The sequence below is a fragment of the Schistocerca piceifrons genome, chromosome 1 (assembly GCF_021461385.2).
Source record: "Schistocerca piceifrons isolate TAMUIC-IGC-003096 chromosome 1, iqSchPice1.1, whole genome shotgun sequence".
In the NCBI taxonomy this organism is placed as follows: domain Eukaryota; kingdom Metazoa; phylum Arthropoda; class Insecta; order Orthoptera; family Acrididae; genus Schistocerca; species Schistocerca piceifrons.
Window position 1 is genome coordinate 525,996,035 of NC_060138.1, and position 19,371 is coordinate 526,015,405.

Genomic DNA, 19,371 nt, shown 5'->3' on the forward strand with positions numbered 1-19,371 from the left:
TCACTCTGTTTTATTTAGTTCATACGTTCGAACATTCACCTTTCTTTTTCTGTTCGCAAAATCTTCCACATCTTCCTCTTGCCTCTTTGTAACTCTCTACCTGCAGTAACTGGTTACCTGACCAACTTTCAACAATCGTTGATATAGTCAGGTCCTCCACAAACATGACACACTCAGATGCCCTTCCAGAAAAGAGATTGACTAAGTTAGTAGCAGCTGGATTTATAACAAGGTTCGGTGGCCTGAGCAAGGCTAACCCCTCATCTTTAGCTGCAAGCTCATTAAGCAAGACCGTATTTTCTGCTCTCCATTGCGCTGCCTCATTAACTACTGCCTGCACTGCCTCCAGTCCAGTGACACTCTGCCTCTGCGACTCTGCCATTGTGACATCTTTATCATTCATTGATATACAATATAAATACGAAATAATTACCGACTGATAAAAAGAAAACAGATATAACTTCCGCCTTATTTTCAAACGTCTAGATTCTCTACACTACGTTCCAACGTTTCCAAAACAGTGGCATATAAAACGAGTTACAGATACAGATTCAGCACACAGTGCAGAATGCCCAAGCAGATTACACTGCAGACTCGTCACAGGATCTAAATACTGCTGTTTACTAAAACTAAAAGCTAAACTCCTTCTGAATAAGCCTCGGAAGGCCCAATTGTAACGACCAAACGCCACGTCATGCTCAGCCTATAGCCGTCATTGGATGCAGATCTAGAGGGGCGTGTTGTCAGCACATCGCCCTCCTGGCCGTTGTCAGCTTTCATGACCGGTGCCACTACATCTCAAGCCAGTAGCTTGACCTCACAAGGGCTGGGTGCATCCTGATTGCCAAGAGCACCTGGCAGCCCTGGACGGTGACCCATCCAAGTGCTAACCAAACATGACAGTGCTTAACTTCAGTGATCTGACTGGAACTGATGTTACTACTGCAGCAAGGCCGTTGGCATTGGTCTTTACTGTTACCACGAAATTCAGACACACCAGCCGGCTCTTCTGATCTAAACGAAGTAACTATCAAGTTATGATGACATTTCCTCTTATATCCCGTGCTTGACAAACAAATAAAAAGTAACAAACTGTTTCTCCACTCGTACCACCACTTTAATACTGCGTGGATGACACAACCTCTGCTGCCCACTGAAGGCGACGTCAGTACTTCTGACAACACTTTGTAGCCGACCTCTGTGGCGCTGTGGGGCGGCTTCGTTGTCAGGAGGCCACTTAGCCAAGACTGAATAGCAAGCAACTGAGGCCCAGGAAAAAGCAGCTGTCAAAATTAACCCTTTATTTCCAATTTATACATTGGTTCTACGGCGTCATGGTGAGGCAAATATGCCCCAGCCTCACAGGGGTAGGGCGCTAGCCAGTCAAACTGGCTACAATAGGTGCTGGTGCCTTGCTTTGTTGATGTCCGCACTTTCGGCCAGGTCCGCAGCTAAGCTACGTGAGCCACAGCACTAAAGTCAGTGGAGCATACTGGAATCTTGCAATCTTCTTTGATGAAAGACCGCACCCAGGCAACCGAGGCGAGTGGCAAGAGCTGCACTCACCGTGTTATTTGAAGACGGCTCTTGTGCCCAGGAAGCGGCCCACTGCCTTCTGGCAGGTGTCTGGTTCCTGTTGGAGTGGAAAGGCAGGTCCACTGCGTTGGCGGCACGAAGTCCAGTGGGTGGTCTTATGCAGGAAGCAGGTACTCCGGCAGGACTCAAACCTGCGGCTGCAGCTTGTGGCTGCCTGTTACCTCCTCATTTGGTGGAGCCTCTGAATCCTGATCGTATTGCTGGACTGTGAATGTTTCTGCTACCGAATCAACGCCAATTTATACAACATGCAGCGCGCGTGTGGCAGTGCGCTGCTTCTGGTCATCTACTCGGCAACACCACCAAAACCTCAATACGGAGATAGCACGTTTCCTGTTCTATACATTCCCGTTGCGCCAGCAAGTTATGCTGACCTAATACTGATCAGATTGTGCCCGCTAGTTCAGTGCATCCTCATTCTTCTAAAAACGCATTTTCCCATTCAGCCATTCATCGTACAGTTTCTATACCATTGTCATGTGACAATCTCGATGAAGAGATGAATTTAACAAAAACTATTGCAGTTAATAACGGCTATGATCGCTCGTTAGTTTAAAAAATGGTTCAAATGGTTCTGAGCACTGTGGGACTTAAATTCTGAGGTCATCAGTCCCCTAGAACTTAGAACAACTTAAACCGAACTAACCTAAGGACACCACACACATCGATGCCCAAGGCAAGATTCGAACCTGCGACCGTAGCGGTCGCTCGATTCCGGACTGTAGCGCCTAGAACCGCACGGCCACTCCGGCCGGCGTTAGTTGAAAAGATCTTCATAGTTAAAACTGATGTTAAAGTGACTACTCTAGGCTTCAGTGCTGTTTCTAATAATGACTACAATAAATTTTTTTGTATTCCGTTTTAAGCCCATTTTTCCTAAACAGTTTTTCGTCCTCTAGTTAAAAAATACGGATGCAAACTTGCCATATTTGCAATCTCAAAGCCACAGTTACTCCTAGACATAGTTCAGGAATTTATAACATCACTTGTGATACGTGCCCCGTCTATTATATTGGAGAAACTGGAAAATCTCTGTGTCAGGTATGCCGGCCGGAGTGGCCGAGCGGTTCTAGGCGCTACGGTCTGGAACCGCGCGACCGCTACGGTCGCAGGTTCGAATCCTCCCTAGGGCATGGACGTTTGTGATGTCCTTAGGTTAGTTAGGTTTAAGTAGTTCTAAGTTCTAGGGGACTGATGACCTCAGAAGTTAAGTCCCATAGTGCTCAGAGCCATTTGAACCATTTTTGTGTCAAGTATAAGGAACATTTGTTGGGAAAAAGAGACACTAATGTACATAATTCCAGGTTTGATCATCATCTTTTAATTTCTCGTCACAAGCCCAAAAGTGTTGGAGAAATTTTCATTTTCCATAGGCAAAAGGAATGTCATAGGCCTCACATACTCGAAGATCACGAGATTTTCAAGCATTTTTCCAAGAATGATAGCTTCATCCTCAATGAACAGTTAAAATTTCGTAACAAAAACTTTTACAATGGATTTAATGGCCGGCCGGTGTGGCCGAGCGGTTCTAGGCGCTACAGTCTCGAACCGAGCGACCGCTACGGTCGCAGGTTCGAATCCTGTCTCGGGCATGGATGTGTGTGATGTCCTTAGGTTAGTTAGGTTTAAGTAGTTCTAAGTTCTAGGGGACTGATGACCTCAGAAGTTGTCCCATAGTGCTCAGAGCCATTTGAACCATCTGAGCTCTTGATATTCATACGAGTGGTTCTCTTTTCTCCTAAGGTCTCTTCAATTTTCCTGTAGGCACTATCTATCATACCCCTAGAGAGATAAGCCTCTTCATCCTTACATTTGTCCTCTAACTATCCCTGCTTAGCCATTTTGCACTTCCTGTCGATCACATTTTTGAGACGTTTGTATTCCTTTTTGCCTGCTTCATTTACTGCATTTTTACATTTTCTCCTTTCGTCAATTAAATTCAATATTTCTTCTGTTACCCAAGGATTTGTACTAGCCCTTGTCTTTTTACCTACTTTATCCTCTGCTGCCTTCACTACTTCATCCCTCAGAGCTACCCATTCTTCTTCTATAGTATTTCTTTCCCCCATTCGTGACAATTGTTCCCTTATGCTCTCCCTGAAACTCTGTACAACCTCCGATTTAGTCAGTTTATCCAGGTCCCATCTCCTTAAATTCCCACCTTTTTGCAGTTTCTTCAGTTTTAATCTACAGTTCATAACCAATAGATTGTGGTCAGAGTCCACATCTGCCCCTGGAAATGTCTTACAATTTAAAACCTGGTTCCTAAATCTCTGTTTTACCATTATATAGTCTATCTGAAACCTGTCAGTATCTCCAGGCTTCTTCCACGTATACAACCTTCTTTTATGATTCTTGAAAAAGTGTTAGCTATGATTAAGTTGTGCTCTGTACAAAATTCTACCAGGCGGCTTCCTCTTTCATTTCTTACCCCCAATCTCTATTCACCTACTATGTTTCCTTCTCTCCCTTTTCCTACTACCGAATTCCGATCACCCATGACTATTAAATTTTCGTCTCGCTTCACTATCTGAATAATTTCTTTTATTTAATCATACATTTCTTCAATATCTTTGTCATCTGCAGAGCTAGTTGGCATATAAACTTGTACTACAGTAGTAGGCGTGGACTTCGTGTCTATCTTGGCTACAATAATACGTTCACTATGCTGTTTGTAGTAGCTTACCCGCACTCCTATTTTTTTTTATTCATTATTAAACCTACTCCTGTATTACCCCTATTTGATTTTGTATTTATAACCCTGCATTCACCTGACCAAAAGTCGTGTTCCTCCTGCCACCGAACTTCACTAATTCCCACTATATCTAACTGTAACCTATCCATTTCCCTCTTTAAATTTTCTAACCTACCTGCCCGATTAAATGATCTGACATTCCACGATCCGATCCGTAGAACGCCAGTTTTCTTTCTCCTGATTACGACGTCCTCTTGAGTAGTCCACGCCCGGAGATTCGAATGAGTGACTATTTTACCCAAGAGGACGCCATCATCATTTAACCATACAGTAAAGCTGCATGCCCTCGGGAAAAATTACGGCTGTAGTTTCTACTTGCTCTCAGCCGTTCGCAGTACCAGCACAGCAAGGCCGTTTTGGTTGGTGTTACAAGGCCAGATCAGTCAATCATCCAGACTGTTGCCACTGCAACTATTGAAAAGGCTGCTACCCCTCTCAGGAACCACATGTTTGTCTGGCCTCTCAACATATACCCCCCCGTTGTGGTTGCACCTACGGTACGGCTATCTGTATAGCTGAGGCACGCAAGCCTCCCCACCAGCGGCAAGGTCCATGGTTCATGGGGTGGGGACTTAATTTAGTATATGTACATAATTTTATCAATGACAACAATCCACCGATAATTACGACAGCGCACGTCTTTACAGAACATTCCACGCGCCTTCGCAATGAACATCAAGTTTTTTTATCAAATAGGACAGAATGATATACAGGGTGGTCCATTGATAAGTGATCGGGCCAAATATCTCACGAAATAAGCATCAAACAAAGAACTGCAAAGAACGAAACCCGTCTAGCTTGAAGGGGGACACCAGATGGCGCAATGGTTGGCCCGCTAGATGGTGCTGCCATACGTCAAACGGATATCAACTGCGTATTTTGTTTTTAAATAGGAACCCCCATTTTATTAGATATTCGTGTAGTAAGTAAAGAAATATGAATGTTTTAGTTGGACCACTTTTTTCGCTTTATGGCAGATGGCACTGTAATTGTCACAAACGTATAAGTACGTGGTATCACGTAACATTCCGCCAGTGCGGACGGTATTTGATTCGTGATACATTGCCAGTGTTATAATGGACCGTTTACCAATTGCGGAAAAGGTCGATATCGTGTTGATGTATGGGTATTGTGATCAAAATGTCCAACGGGCGTGTGCTATGTATGCTGCTCGGTATCCTGGACGACATCATCCAAGTGTCCGGACCGTTCGCCGGATAGTTACGTTATTTACGGAATCAGGAAGTGTTCAGTCACATGTGAAACGTCAACCACGACCTGCAACAAATGATGATGCCCAAGTAGGTGTTCTATCTGCTGTCGCGGCTAATCCACACATCAGTAGCATACAAATTGCGCGAGAATCGGGAATCTCAAAAACGTCAGTGTTGAGAATGCTACATCAACATCGATTGCACCCGTACTAGATTTCTATGCACCAGGAATTGCGTGGCGACGACTTTGAACGTCGTGTACAGGGCACAGGAGAAATTACCTGACGATGACAGATTTTTTGCACGCGTTCTATTTAGCGACGAAGCGTCATTCACCAACAGCGGTAACGTAAACCGGCATAATATGCACTATTGGGCAACGTAAATTCCACGATGGCTGCGACAAGTGGAACATCAGCGACATTGGCGGGTTGATGTATGGTGTGGCATTATGAGAGGAATGATAATTGGCCCCCATTTTATCGATGGCAATCTAAATGGTGCAATGTATGCTGATTTCCTACGTAATCTTCTACCGAAGTTACTACAAGAATGTTTCACTGCATGACAGAATTGCGATGTACTTTCAACATGATGGAAGTCCGGCACATAACTCGCGTGCGGTTGAAGCGGTATTGAATAGCATATTTCATGACAGGTGGATTGGTCGTCGAAGCACCATACCATGGCCCGCACGTTCACCGGATCTGGCGTCCCTGGATTTCTTTCTGTGGGGAAAGTTGAAGGATATTTGCTATCGTGATCCACCGGCAACGCCTAACAACATGCGTCCGCGCATTGTCAATGCATGTGCGAACATTACGGAAGGCGAACTACTCGTTGTTGAGAGGAATGTTGTTACAAGTTTTGCCAAATGCATTGAGGTTGACGGACATCATTTTGAGCATTTATTGCATTATTGTGATATTTACAGCTAATCATGCTGTAACAGCATGCGTTCTCAGAAATGTCAAGTTCACAAAGGTACATGTATCATATTGGAACAACCGAAATAAAACGTTCAAACGTACCTAAGTTCTGTACTTTAATATAAAAAACGTACCTGTTACCAACTGTTCGTCTAAAATTGTGAGTCATATTTTTGTGACTATGAGAGCGCCATCTATCACAAAGCGAAAAAAGTGGTCCAACTGAAACACTCATGTTTCTTTACGTACTGTACGAATATGTAATTAAAAATGGGGGTTCCTATTAAAAAAAAACACAGTTGATATCCGTTTGACCTATGGCAGCGCCATCTAGCGGGCCAACCATAGCGCCATCTGGTTTCCCCCTTCAAGCTAGACAAGTTTCGCCCTTTGTAGTTTCTTCGTTTGACGCTTATTTCGTGAGATTTTGGCCCGGTCAGGATCAATGGACCACCCTGTATGTAAAGACACACAACAAGGCCTTACGAAGCAATGAATTGTCCGATAACTTTCCGGATGCATATAAAAAAAGGTGGTATCAGACATTTCATACGAACCTTCGGGAAGGCTGTATCGTTATAGGCTGTTTGGATAAATATTCTTTAATATCCTGTGTTTTACGAATCGGTAATTTTTGGATAGTCTAATAGATGGCTCTGTTATACTACACTTGCTCGACATTTTTGTATTTTCAAAAGTAGATTTAGCTCTCCCCCTTTTTATTTTGTTTTTGTAATTAACTGATGTTTAATTCAATTATTTCTGTTATAATATCTCTGATGTTCCTAACAAGGCATACGTGCCAAATGCTTGAACGCGTTTAATTTTAATTTTCTGACTTGAACATATCTGCTCGAAACTTTGTCCACTGTTTTCTCAGAAAGTAATTTTACGTACGTAACCTTTGTACGCCATTACAATTGCCATTTTCATTAATAATGTTCGTCAAACTTAATTTCTATGTATTATTTGATAGGGTTTCCTAACATTTAATTCTGATAAAGCCATCCTTAGGGGTCTCGAAACCTAGGTCAATGTATCAAACAGTTATTTGCAACCAGTTGATTGTGTGATTCCTATGCCGAAACTTACATGGAGTTCCTGAGAGAAGCCATGTTTAAAACTGCATTATGAATATATTTTAGCAACTCATTTAGAACTCGGATTTGTAAAGAAGTGTAGTGCTGGGGGCAAGGAAACTGCAGTGCCACTTGATCCAATACCGTAAACGTTACTAAATTATCCAGATTACTTTTATGACGCACGTTGTCTGACAAAAAATAAAATAAAAATAAAAAATAACTCTCGTCGAGAGATACTTACCCTGAGTTTTTCGCTGAGGTCTTCACCTGTGTACTAGAACGCTTCATTTGACCTTGTATGATTACAGCTGCTTCAGGTTTCAATCAGTATTTTTCTGAAATAGTTATTCAGTGACCTTTGATTGTCAATTTTTCTTTAATGTGTTATAGTTTCGTACGTAATATTCATTCTTTTAAACATTCATCCTATGACAAATGATGCACTTTAAGTTTATCTGATACTTCCACATTAAGTTAGAACTGTATGTATATTTTTTTCAGATTTCATAAATTCGGAGTTTGTCAATGTACATTATCTACATAATTTTCATTGATACAGTACTAATTTGTGATACTTTAGATGATACAGAGTGATGGAGGCCTGAGGAAAGCCATGAAAACAATAACTTCGATTCCCACCTTGTTATGTGAGACTGGAATGTTCTGCATATTTGGCCAAATGGTTGTGGATCAGGTAAGTGTTACGAAGCTCGAATGACTGCTGTACTGCTTTTAAAAAAGAAATATGGTAGTGTTACCTAGTCCTTGTCTTTTCTAAAGTGTATGGTAAAGATGATTACTTAATAAACATATATCAAATAAATATTGTTAGTAGTCTAACTTCTCTGACATTTCTTGTTCTCGTAAATAAACATCAAAATCTGGTTTTGAGAAGAGAAATCTTGGGTGTACTGATAACTTACCTACAGCTATAAGTACTCCAGCCATTAAAACTTGTGTGATCTTATGTGCTCCACTTACATAGAAATAAACAACGTTAAACCATAACACTGCAAAGGTTTTGATAGTACACATCATGAATGATGTAAGTGCCAGATTCTATTGCTCTAATCAAACACTTATCTTCAAGTATTTGTCAAAATGAAAGTGACATTTAGGCATTGGCACATGTAGACAAATATAAGATAGAAACCCCATTCCTGAGGTATACATAGTCAAGTTTTGCAAGTCCTTCTTAGCGTACAAGCTGAACTAAAGTGTGCAGCAGCGAGAGGAACAGCGGGCGCAAGCCATTCCCGTGCTCCAGCCGCTGCGCTTGTCGAACACGTGCGGAAGTAGACGGGGTGCTACCGGCCGCGCATGCTAGAGCGCGCCCCGACCGTGGCGCCAAACTGGGTGACCGCCTTAGCGCAACCGTATGTGAAGCACACCGGGTTCAGTTCAATGCTCTCTCATATGGGATCCGCTGTAGGGGCTGGAACTCTTCTGATCGCTGGACTTTGGAACTATGCCGAACTCTGCCTTGCTTAGGGCGTTTGAGGGCCTCTATATGTAGCGGTCGGAGTTGTTTGCTTACAAATGGGATGTGACTGCGTCCCTTTTTACCTCAAATTCAATCAGTGAGAATGAAATCAGCGGTTTCTCAATGTGTATGACCACTTAATTGACTGGCGAAAGCTACTTCCTCTGTACATTGCTACTTAAGTTAAAAGTCTTACAGCTAACATTCATACCTAGGTGATTTTTCTCTTTTTTCTGGCAGCTCGACATCATTCACTCATTACAAGGCGCATCAGCAGTTCTGTGGTAAGCTCTTCTCAGCTGAATTTATTTTCGAGTTGTAATCGCAAAAACTGAACACTGTCAACAGCTCCTATCCATTTTTAGTTACGTTTTAGGCATACACTGAGGGGGAAAACCCCTTACAAGTTCTAAGCTGCATATAGTGTGTTTTTTCAAAGTGTAATGGCAAAAATGGGCTAGAAACATTAAACTTCCATTTATCAGTCTCTCTAGAACTATGCTTATTTGCTATTTATTGGAATGTTCATATCACCTACGGACAAAAGAAAGTTGGCAACTGGAAATATTAATGATAAAAGGCAACTGATATACGCAACCTAAAGCAAGAGCCCTAAGACGGCACCTTGAAGCTCACCGCATATAACTGGTTCCCAGTGGGATGATGCCTGATAGCTTAATACAGGGTTCTTTCCTACCGTCACCCATTGTTCTGTCAGTGAGATACTATTTTAATCATGTTGGAACTTTTCCAATTACAGCGCAATCTTCCAATTTACTTACAAGCTACTGTGATTTACACAGATGCCTCTGACAGATCACAAAACATGCCATTAGTCTGGAATTTACTGTCGAATTAATGAGATACATTCTCGCTTTATGTATATATAGTCTCCTCTGTATCGGAACCTTTAGAAATACGATCTGTGGCTTTTACAATATGTTATTTATACTCAGATGGTTAAGAAACTGATTTTATATTAACCTTTCTAGAATTTTCGAGATTGCTGGCAGCAGTGAAATTGGACATAAATTTGGCGGTATTTCATTACCTCCTTTCTTATACAAGGGCCTTTGGGAAATGTTCCACTGATAAATGACAGCCTACACAAGCAACTTAATATGTTATTAAACCCAAAAGAACACTCTTTAATTAAATTTGTTGATTGTTGTCATAACCACTAGATATTTCTGATTTTTAGATTTTATGGTGGACATTACATCTAGTGGTGCACTGAGGGTCATATCCATATTACTCAAGTTACTTGTATTTCTGATCTGAGATATTCCATGTCAGCATCTACTGAATCTGACAACACGACGTTTTCAGAAACATTTATGAAAAGCTCGTTAAAAAGTTTTGCAACTCCGCACACATTTGTTACCAATGTATCATATGCTCTTAATGCTATCTGCTTCTCTTCATCCCTGGTTGTATGCATCCTCCTTCACTATATCCCACATTGCCGTTATTTTGTTACCTGGTGTGACTATATTTTTCCTGTAATTTGCTTTTATGTCTGTACTACTATCATCAACAGTTTACATTATATCTTGTAATGAGGTATAATATCAACTTCAGAGCTGTCTCTGACTGACGAATATAGCTTTCTTTTTGTCTGACAAAATACTTTTATTCCTTGAGTAATCCTTGGTGTGCTTGTATGATCTGAGCTGGGCTTCTTTTGGGGCAAAGCAGCTTTCAAATAACCTAACGAATTTATTAATAACAACGCTGAATTTTTTTACTATGGCTAAAGCGCTGTCCATACATCACTCCAGTTCATATTCCTGAAGAGTTTCCTAAACATTGTTTTTGGATTACTGATCATCCTCTTGCACTCAGATCTAATAGATTTTTGTGTACTGAACAGTATTATCTTCCAACAAGAACAACTTCATGTCATTTTTAAGGTAATACACATTAACACCAGCCGCTATTTCTCCTGCTGCCCCGACCACGTTTTTCAGTATTTTTACCCAATTCTCGTTGATATTTCCTATCGTTTAATGTTTCTGTTTTATAAGGAATGCAAACCTTCTTCTGTAAACTTATGCACTGATAATGTAGTCGTTCTGCATCAAACTGTAGTACATCTCCAGCTTCGTTCTACCATTATCCGAGCTTCTGATTGCTCGTCTTGTTTTCCACTTGTGACAATGTGTGCATTATGTATATCACTTTCTAGATACCGAGAACTTTTTTTATGAATAAATGCTTGCGAGGGATAGTTCTTGTACTGTTGTACGTGAACTAATTGAGCAAAGTCTATTATCATTTGCCTGTGTACTTAGTTCTTCTTTTCTACTGAGGGTTTACAGTTCTCCTCCTGTTCCACCTTAACAATGAAGTTCCCCATTCACATTCCTGTTGGAGATGCTTCCCACAGTTCTCTTCAGCTCTTCATATAAATCCTTATTTTCATCATCGTCTCTGACGTCGTTGATACATGTCTACTGACCAGTGAAACGTCTCCATATTTGCGTCTTGTGTTTTGCGATAAGGAAACCAATGGTCTGGCCTGAATGTCTCAGGCGGTACGAGAGCTTGACTGAGCAATGCGTGTAGCGCACATGTTTGTACTCGTAACATGCCTTTATCTCTTAACAAACAGCTGTCTGTCACATCGAAACTAGTGACGTTATCTTGAAATATTAATGTACAGTTGCTGGAGTTTAGCGCTGTTAATAGTCAATGAATACTTGACGGAGATGTAGCGTTACTCGTTACAGGACTACGCAGGTGTGCCGGCCGCGGTGGTCTAGCGGTTCTAGGCGCACAGTCCGGAACCGCGCGACTGCTACGGTCGCAGGTTCGAATCCTGGCTCGGGCATGGATGTGTGTGATGTCCTTAGGTTAGTTAGGTTTAAGTAGTTCTAAGTTCTAGGGGACTGATGACCACAGATGTTAAGTCCCATAGTGCTCAGAACCATTTGAACCATTTTTGAACCTACGCAGGTGTACATTTAACACGCTGGTGTGCAAAATTTATGGACGAAAGTAACTTTCGCATGATGAACGATTGCAAAGTAACATAGCTCGATGAAATCTGGACCATACGTAGAAAGAACTGCTACAATATAGCAACTGAAAAAAATCGCAATGAGACGGACAGAAATGACATTTTTACTCAAAGACGCCATTCAGAATGAAAATTCATCCTGGAAACAATCCACAAGACTGTGGCTAAGCCGTTTCTCCGCAGTATCGTTTATTCCACGAATGCTAGTCCTACAAGTTTCATAGGAGAGATTGTGTGAATTTCGAAATATGGGAGATAAGGTACTGGCAGAAGTAAGGTTGTGGAGACGAGTTTTGAGTTGTGCTTGGGTAGCTCAGTCGGTAAGGCAAAGGTCCTGGATTCTAGTCCCGGTCTGGCATGCTGTTTAATCTACTAGCAATAATTTTCGCAGTAGTCTTTGAGGAGATTGTTTTGAATGTGAGTAGCAGATTTATCAAAGGGAGCTTATCAGAGTGCCCACGAAAAGTACACTTCGATTAATACAAAGAGAGGAATACTACCAGTGCAGCAATTACACCCCTGTCGTAAAGAAAGGCTGTTTGCTATGTGACAGCAATTTATTCAGTATTATCAACGATTTACTTTATGCGCTAGTGAGACTGGGAGTCGTTACTCTGAGCAGTTGTTACTGTAAGGCGTAAGTTGTTTATGATCACATAAATTAGAGTTGTATAAATACTTGTTGACGCCGACCTACATAAGGAGAAACTATCATCACAATAAAATAAGGGAAATCAGAGCTGGCACGGGCAGATATGGGTGTTCGTTTTTTCCGCGCGCTGTTCGAGAGTGGAATAATGGAGAATTATTGCGAAGGTGGTTAGATGAACCCTCTACTGGGTACCCCAGTGTGATTTGCGGAGTATCCATGTAAATGTAGACAGATAGGCTATCGTAGACTGCCATACGTAAACGTAGACTACTGTAGCCTTTCTAGTAGCAATGGTCAGTTAAGATCATAACCGCGTTACCTGTACATTACGTATGTTGCATACATATCAGCGTTACCTGATTTCGATCCGTTTGTTTGGGTATGTGATCAGTGTCTCACTATATTCCCCTAAAATCCAGAAGTGATGAGCCGTCTAGAAACTGAGTGAGGACATACAAAGAACGACGTGGCCTACGGAACATTTTTATTCTATAGTAATCCTCCTGTCTGTTAGTTGAAGATAAATAGTATATTTGTAGTACAAATAAAATATTTAAAAAACACAATACAGATTTATCATATTGTCGTACAAAACGCAATTTCCCGGAAAAAGACAAAATTTAAAAAAAAGCACAAAACAAAAATAAATCGAACATCGCTTGGTCGAGGTTACCTAAAACATAGTTCTGTTATTAGTTAACAGCTTTCGCACATATCGATAGTAACAGGAAACTCTTGCTTTTGATCTTTGGATTAGCCGAGCGGTCTTAGGCGCTGCAGTCATGGACTGTGCAGCTGGTCCCGGCGGAGGTTCGAGTCCTCCCTCGGGCATGGGTGTGTGTGTGTTTGTCCTTAGGATAATTTAGGTTAAGTAGTGTGTAAGCTTAGGTACTGATGACCTTAGCAGTTAAGTCCCATAAGATTTCACACACACACATTTTATCTTTATAAAGAACTATCTATTGAATACAAAATAACAATAAATGGTTAGCTTTTTTGTATTTTTGCTTGTAAACTGTAATCGCATGAAAAGTAATTGCTTTGCTTACATAAAAGCGCAGAAGTTAGGCGATCAAAACATTTTTATTGCTTATAAAATGCTTTTCATATTTTGTAAGGATATAAAATACGCAATAGACTAACACTGAACGACGTACTGGTCTAATTATTTGCAGGAAAAAATAAGAAACAAAAAACAAAGAGAAATCGTGGGCTCCCAGTTTCTCTCTCACACATTCAATTGTTTCTTTCCCTACCAGTGCTACCAGTACTACCGGTAATTTTGCCATTTACTATATCATTTATGTATTGCACCAAAACTTCGAACCGTAGTTTTGGTAGAGCGCAACTCTACATAAAACTAAATATTCATATCTGACCAAATGAGTCTTCTTGTCAAAGTATTCAGTTCATGGTCAACTATCATTATAATTTTCACCCTATGTAAGATTAGGTAATTCTGTAGACAAGATACTCTTGCTGGAAGCTTCACCTGTGTTACATTTCTGCCACGGAGCTTGCTCCACGGTCACGATAATTTTCAGTATATGACCCATAAAACATTATCGATCTGTTGTCCCATGTTACCCTTCGTTGTTCCATCTCATCTTCTGTAGGACGGTTCTTAAACCATCACTTTAACTATTTCCTGTCGGTGTAAACTTCTCATGTGCCGTGTTCGCCTCGCATGGCTTCATTCCTTTCAAAGGTTCGATTCTCACACTCTGTGATTTCACTGCGCCGAAAAGTCTTCCGTTCCCCATGATGCCGAAGTCTCCTCTATTGCGTCACAGTTTACAAGACTCTTGTAATAGCTGTGTTGCCATTGGCACAGCCTTCCAGTTTGTAGAAGGATGCAAATCCTCCAGCAAAGCACTGTAAGTGACCCTGCGTTAATACATAAATGACAGAAAGGGATACGAACATAACTCCTCCTCTGTTTGTAGTAGTCTTACTTTTTTCGCAAATAGAAACAGTTTACGAGTACTGTCTTCATTCAGATTGATGTTAATGTCATCAGGAATCAAGCGGAATGGGGATAAACAGAGTCGTTGAGTGTTGCTACGCAAAGAGAGCAACAAATTTAAGCAAAAATAAACAGAAATGACAAGGGAAGTATACTTTCTCGAAAATGTTTCTTGTATCTTTACCGCAACATTTAACAACCAAGTTAACGATCAATAAAAGTATAGGATTCCTCATAGATTCGGGGTAATGGCGAAATCTGGATGATCCATTGAAAGGAAAAATTTCGTTTCGGATTACAAAACATATGAAAATCATGATCTGACAGTGTCAGTCAAAACCGACAAAGATCTCCCATCTCCTTTCCTCTCCTGTTTTAGGAATTCAGTCTCTTTCCTGCAGTTGGGATCCAAGTACTTAAGAAGAGGGCACAGGCGAACCCTTCATGCGGTTTTCATATTAAATGGACTACAATTTCCAAGATATCTTCCCATAATTCTGGCGGTTGTATAAAACATTCTCGGACTTCTTGCTGAGCAGCTCAGAGTAAAACGTAGAGCTTTCGACAAAAACCTCCATCGTGTTCGTCAGGAGCAACTGACTATCAAAACCGCAGATGCGGTGGCCTTACATAGCCCATAGACGGCTTCTGACAGGTCGGTAACTACGTAGTGCTGTCGCAGATGTTATGAACGCTTGCACTGATGGCGCCACCGCTCCCATCGTATCATAAACATTGAAACGCTGCGACTAATACACTCCTGGAAATTGAAATAAGAACACCGTGAATTCATTGTCCCAGGAAGGGGAAACTTTATTGACACATTCCTGGGGTCAGATACATCACATGATCACACTGACAGAACCACAGGCACATAGACACAGGCAACAGAGCATGCACAATGTCGGCACTAGTACAGTCTATATCCACCTTTCGCAGCAATGCAGGCTGCTATTCTCCCATGGAGAAGATCGTAGAGATGCTGGATGTAGTCCTGTGGAACGGCTTGCCATGCCATTTCCACCTGGCGCCTCAGTTGGACCAGCGTTCGTGCTGGACGTGCAGACCGCGTGAGACGACGCTTCATCCAGTCCCAAACATGCTCAATGGGGGACAGATCCGGAGATCTTGCTGGCCAGGGTAGTCGACTTACACCTCCTAGAGCACGTTGGGTGGCACGGGATACATGCGGACGTGCATGTATCCCCTGTTGGAACAGCAAGTTCCCTTGCCGGTCTAGGAATGGTAGAACGATGGGTTCGATGACGGTTTGGATGTACCGTGCACTATTCAGTGTCCCCTCGACGATCACCAGTGGTGTACGGCCAGTGTAGGAGATCGCTCCCCACACCATGATGCTGGGTGTTGGCCCTGTGTGCCTCGGTCGTATGCAGTCCTGATTGTGGCGCTCACCTGCACGGCGCCAAACACGCATACGACCATCATTGGCACCAAGGCAGAAGCGACTCTCATCGCTGAAGACGACACGTCTCCATTCGTCCCTCCATTCACGCCTGTCGCGACACCACTGGAGGCGGGCTGCACGATGTTGGGGCGTGAGCGGAAGACGACCTAACGGTGTGCGGGACCGTAACCCAGCTTCATGGAGACGGTTGCGAATGGTCCTCGCCGATACCCTAGGAGCAACAGTGTCCCTAATTTGCTGGGAAGTGGCGGTGCGGTCCCCTACGGCACTGCGTAGGATCCTACGGTCTTGGCGTGCATCCGTGCGTCGCTGCGGTCCGGTCCCAGGTCAACGGGCACGTGCACCTTCCGCCGACCACTGGCGACAACATCGATGTACTGTGGAGACCTCACGCCCCACGTGTTGAGCAATTCGGCGGTACGTCCACCCGGCCTCCCGCATGCCCACTATACGCCCTCGCTCAAAGTCCGTCAACTGCACATACGGTTCACGTCCACGCTGTCGCGGCATGCTACCAGTGTTAAAGACTGCGATGGAGCTCCGTATGCCACGGCAAACTGGCTGACACTGACGGCGGCGGTGCACAAATGCTGCGCAGCTAGCGCCATTCGACGGCCAACACCGCGGTTCCTGGTGTGTCCGCTGTGCCGTGCGTGTGATCATTGCTTGTACAGCCCTCTCGCAGTGTCCGGAGCAAGTATGGTGGGTCTGACACACCGGTGTCAATGTGTTCTTTTTTCCATTTCCAGGAGTGTAACTTTGCCTCTTCTCCGCATCGACAGCTCGCTTCTATGGACAGCTAAGATTATATCCTCTTTCACCGTTACTTCTGTAGCCTCTTTGATTTCGGAATCCAAGCATGTAGGAGCCTCTGCACAGCGGTCGGAAACTGAGGATGCACTGAACAACGCAATTGATTCCGCAATCACAAGTGATGTTATAAATACTATGGACCCTGAGTCCGAGACTGTCCTTAACAGGGCGTAGCATTTCTTTTATCTTCTTAGGAGGTCGGAAAATAGGTCTTACACCTCGTCTGCGAGGATTGTGCCCATTTTGCTCGATTTAGCGACGCAGAAAGGAAGGAATACAATCGGTGTCCCATCATTCGAAGTTCAAAATTTTCGCGTTTCTTTTTCCTCGAGAACGCTGTCTTCATATCACGTGAACCATAGCCGTTCTTACGGAACACGTACTTTGATTGATTAATTTCGGAATCCACATGGTCCTCGTCAGAAATACTTTTTGCTCTGTGTAACACTGTATTTAAAGCTGCTCTGTTCTGGACTGGTTGATGAAAACTTTGGACGTTAAGATATAACACAGTGGTCGAAAAGACCATCCGACTTTAGTTGTACCAAAACATCTAAAAATGGCAGCCTTCTTTCTCTGTCTCGTTAGTGAACGGGATGTTTGGCTGCGTATGTTCGAAGAAATGCTCTAGAGCTTCTCCGTCGCGTGGCCAGAGATGCAGGTTTTACCCCGAACTGACGCGGCGAGAAGTACGAGAATGTTGTATACAACAGTACTGTCTCGGAAGATTTCGTTCTCAAATCTAATGGTGTCATTCGACATACATACAACTAATTTAGTCTTTAGTTCTACTTTGTAACTATTAAACATTAACCATTTAAGAGTAAGTTACGAAACAGTGTTCTAAATGAATGGTGATTCAAAGGTTTTCCCTTTTAGAGCAGTGTCACTGTATTGTGCAAGCACTCTTCAAACAGCTTTTGTACGATATTCAACAAAAACAATTTGTTTCAGAGCGAGAGACTGGCTCGGTCGGCCTACAGCTGCAGCTGGGTTGACGCTGACGCCCGTTTCAAACGAGCGCTTCTCATACTCGAGACGAGAGCATCGCAGCCCCTGCAGTTCTCCGTGGGGAAGCTAGTTAAACTGTCCAGGGAGACATTTTTGAAGGTTGCGCTTAAGTCAGTTTGCTGTATCTGTTAGAAGCTAACTTCTCATTTGAAAACACTAAGCACATTTAATGCTGTAAATGGGATTTTTCAGTCCAAATATGTCAACATCTCCATAAATAAAAACGTAAATACTCGCTTTCTCAAAATCGTGTATCTCCGAAAGCTCTTGACCGATTGCTTTGAAATTCTGACACGGCGTGGTATTTCTAAATCAGAGGTGTTTTTAGACACCTATTTAGTTAATATTTGATATATATATATATATAACTTTTTATATTTTTTGTAACATTTGCCTATTATTAAATTTATAAAACATTATATATTACATATGTTGAAAAGTAGGTATGTAAAAGCACGCGCGTATTCCAGTGCAACGTTGCGTCAAAATTTCAAAGCATCCGGTCAAAACCCTTTGGAGATTTGTGATTAGGAACACATATAATTTCTACATAAGCACAAACGAAGACGTTCGTTTCCTCAGGATCTCAAATCTCCGTAAGTTCTTCACAGATTGCTTTGAAATTTTGACGCAATATATCATTCGAGTACTCACGTCTTTTTATATACCTACTGGAACGCCGTCTGGTATATATACTAAAAGGGGAAACATACAGAAATGTAAAAGTTGGTTTGTTCAAAATCGTTAATCTCTGAAAGTTTTTGACCTATTGATTTGTAATGTTAACACAATGTTTAATTCTAATACGGGTGTGTTTTTAGGTTCCTAATTCTTTCATATATGTATATTTTAATACACATAATATATAAATTTATAGGTAATATGTAAAGGGAAAACATTTTTATCAACACTCTCAAATCTACCTCTTCGACTTACTTCAAATTTTTACACGTTACTGTAATAAACGTTTAGACACATATAGACTGTATACTTCTTAATAAATACACACACACACACACACACACACATATATATATATATATATATATATATATATATATATATATATAATAGTGAAACGTAGTTAGTAAAACAGTAGAGTTGACTTGTATTTATGGTTTATTGGTTTGTGATTAAAGTACTACTACAAAACCTGAATTTGCAATAACAATAAACAAGGCTCAGGGTCATAGAGAGGGCGGAAGAAGACATGGACAAAGGGTTACGAGGAAATGGACATAGAAAACGGAATGGAAAAAATGAAGAGAGGATGCAGGAGGAGATTTAGAGAGAGGGGGAGGAGATGATAGAGAGAGAAAGGGGGAGAAGGTGATAGGGGGGAGAGGGGGCAATAGGAGATGGAGAGAGAGGGGGGAGGGGAAGATAGAGAGAGGGAGGAGGTGATGAACAGCGAGGGGGGAC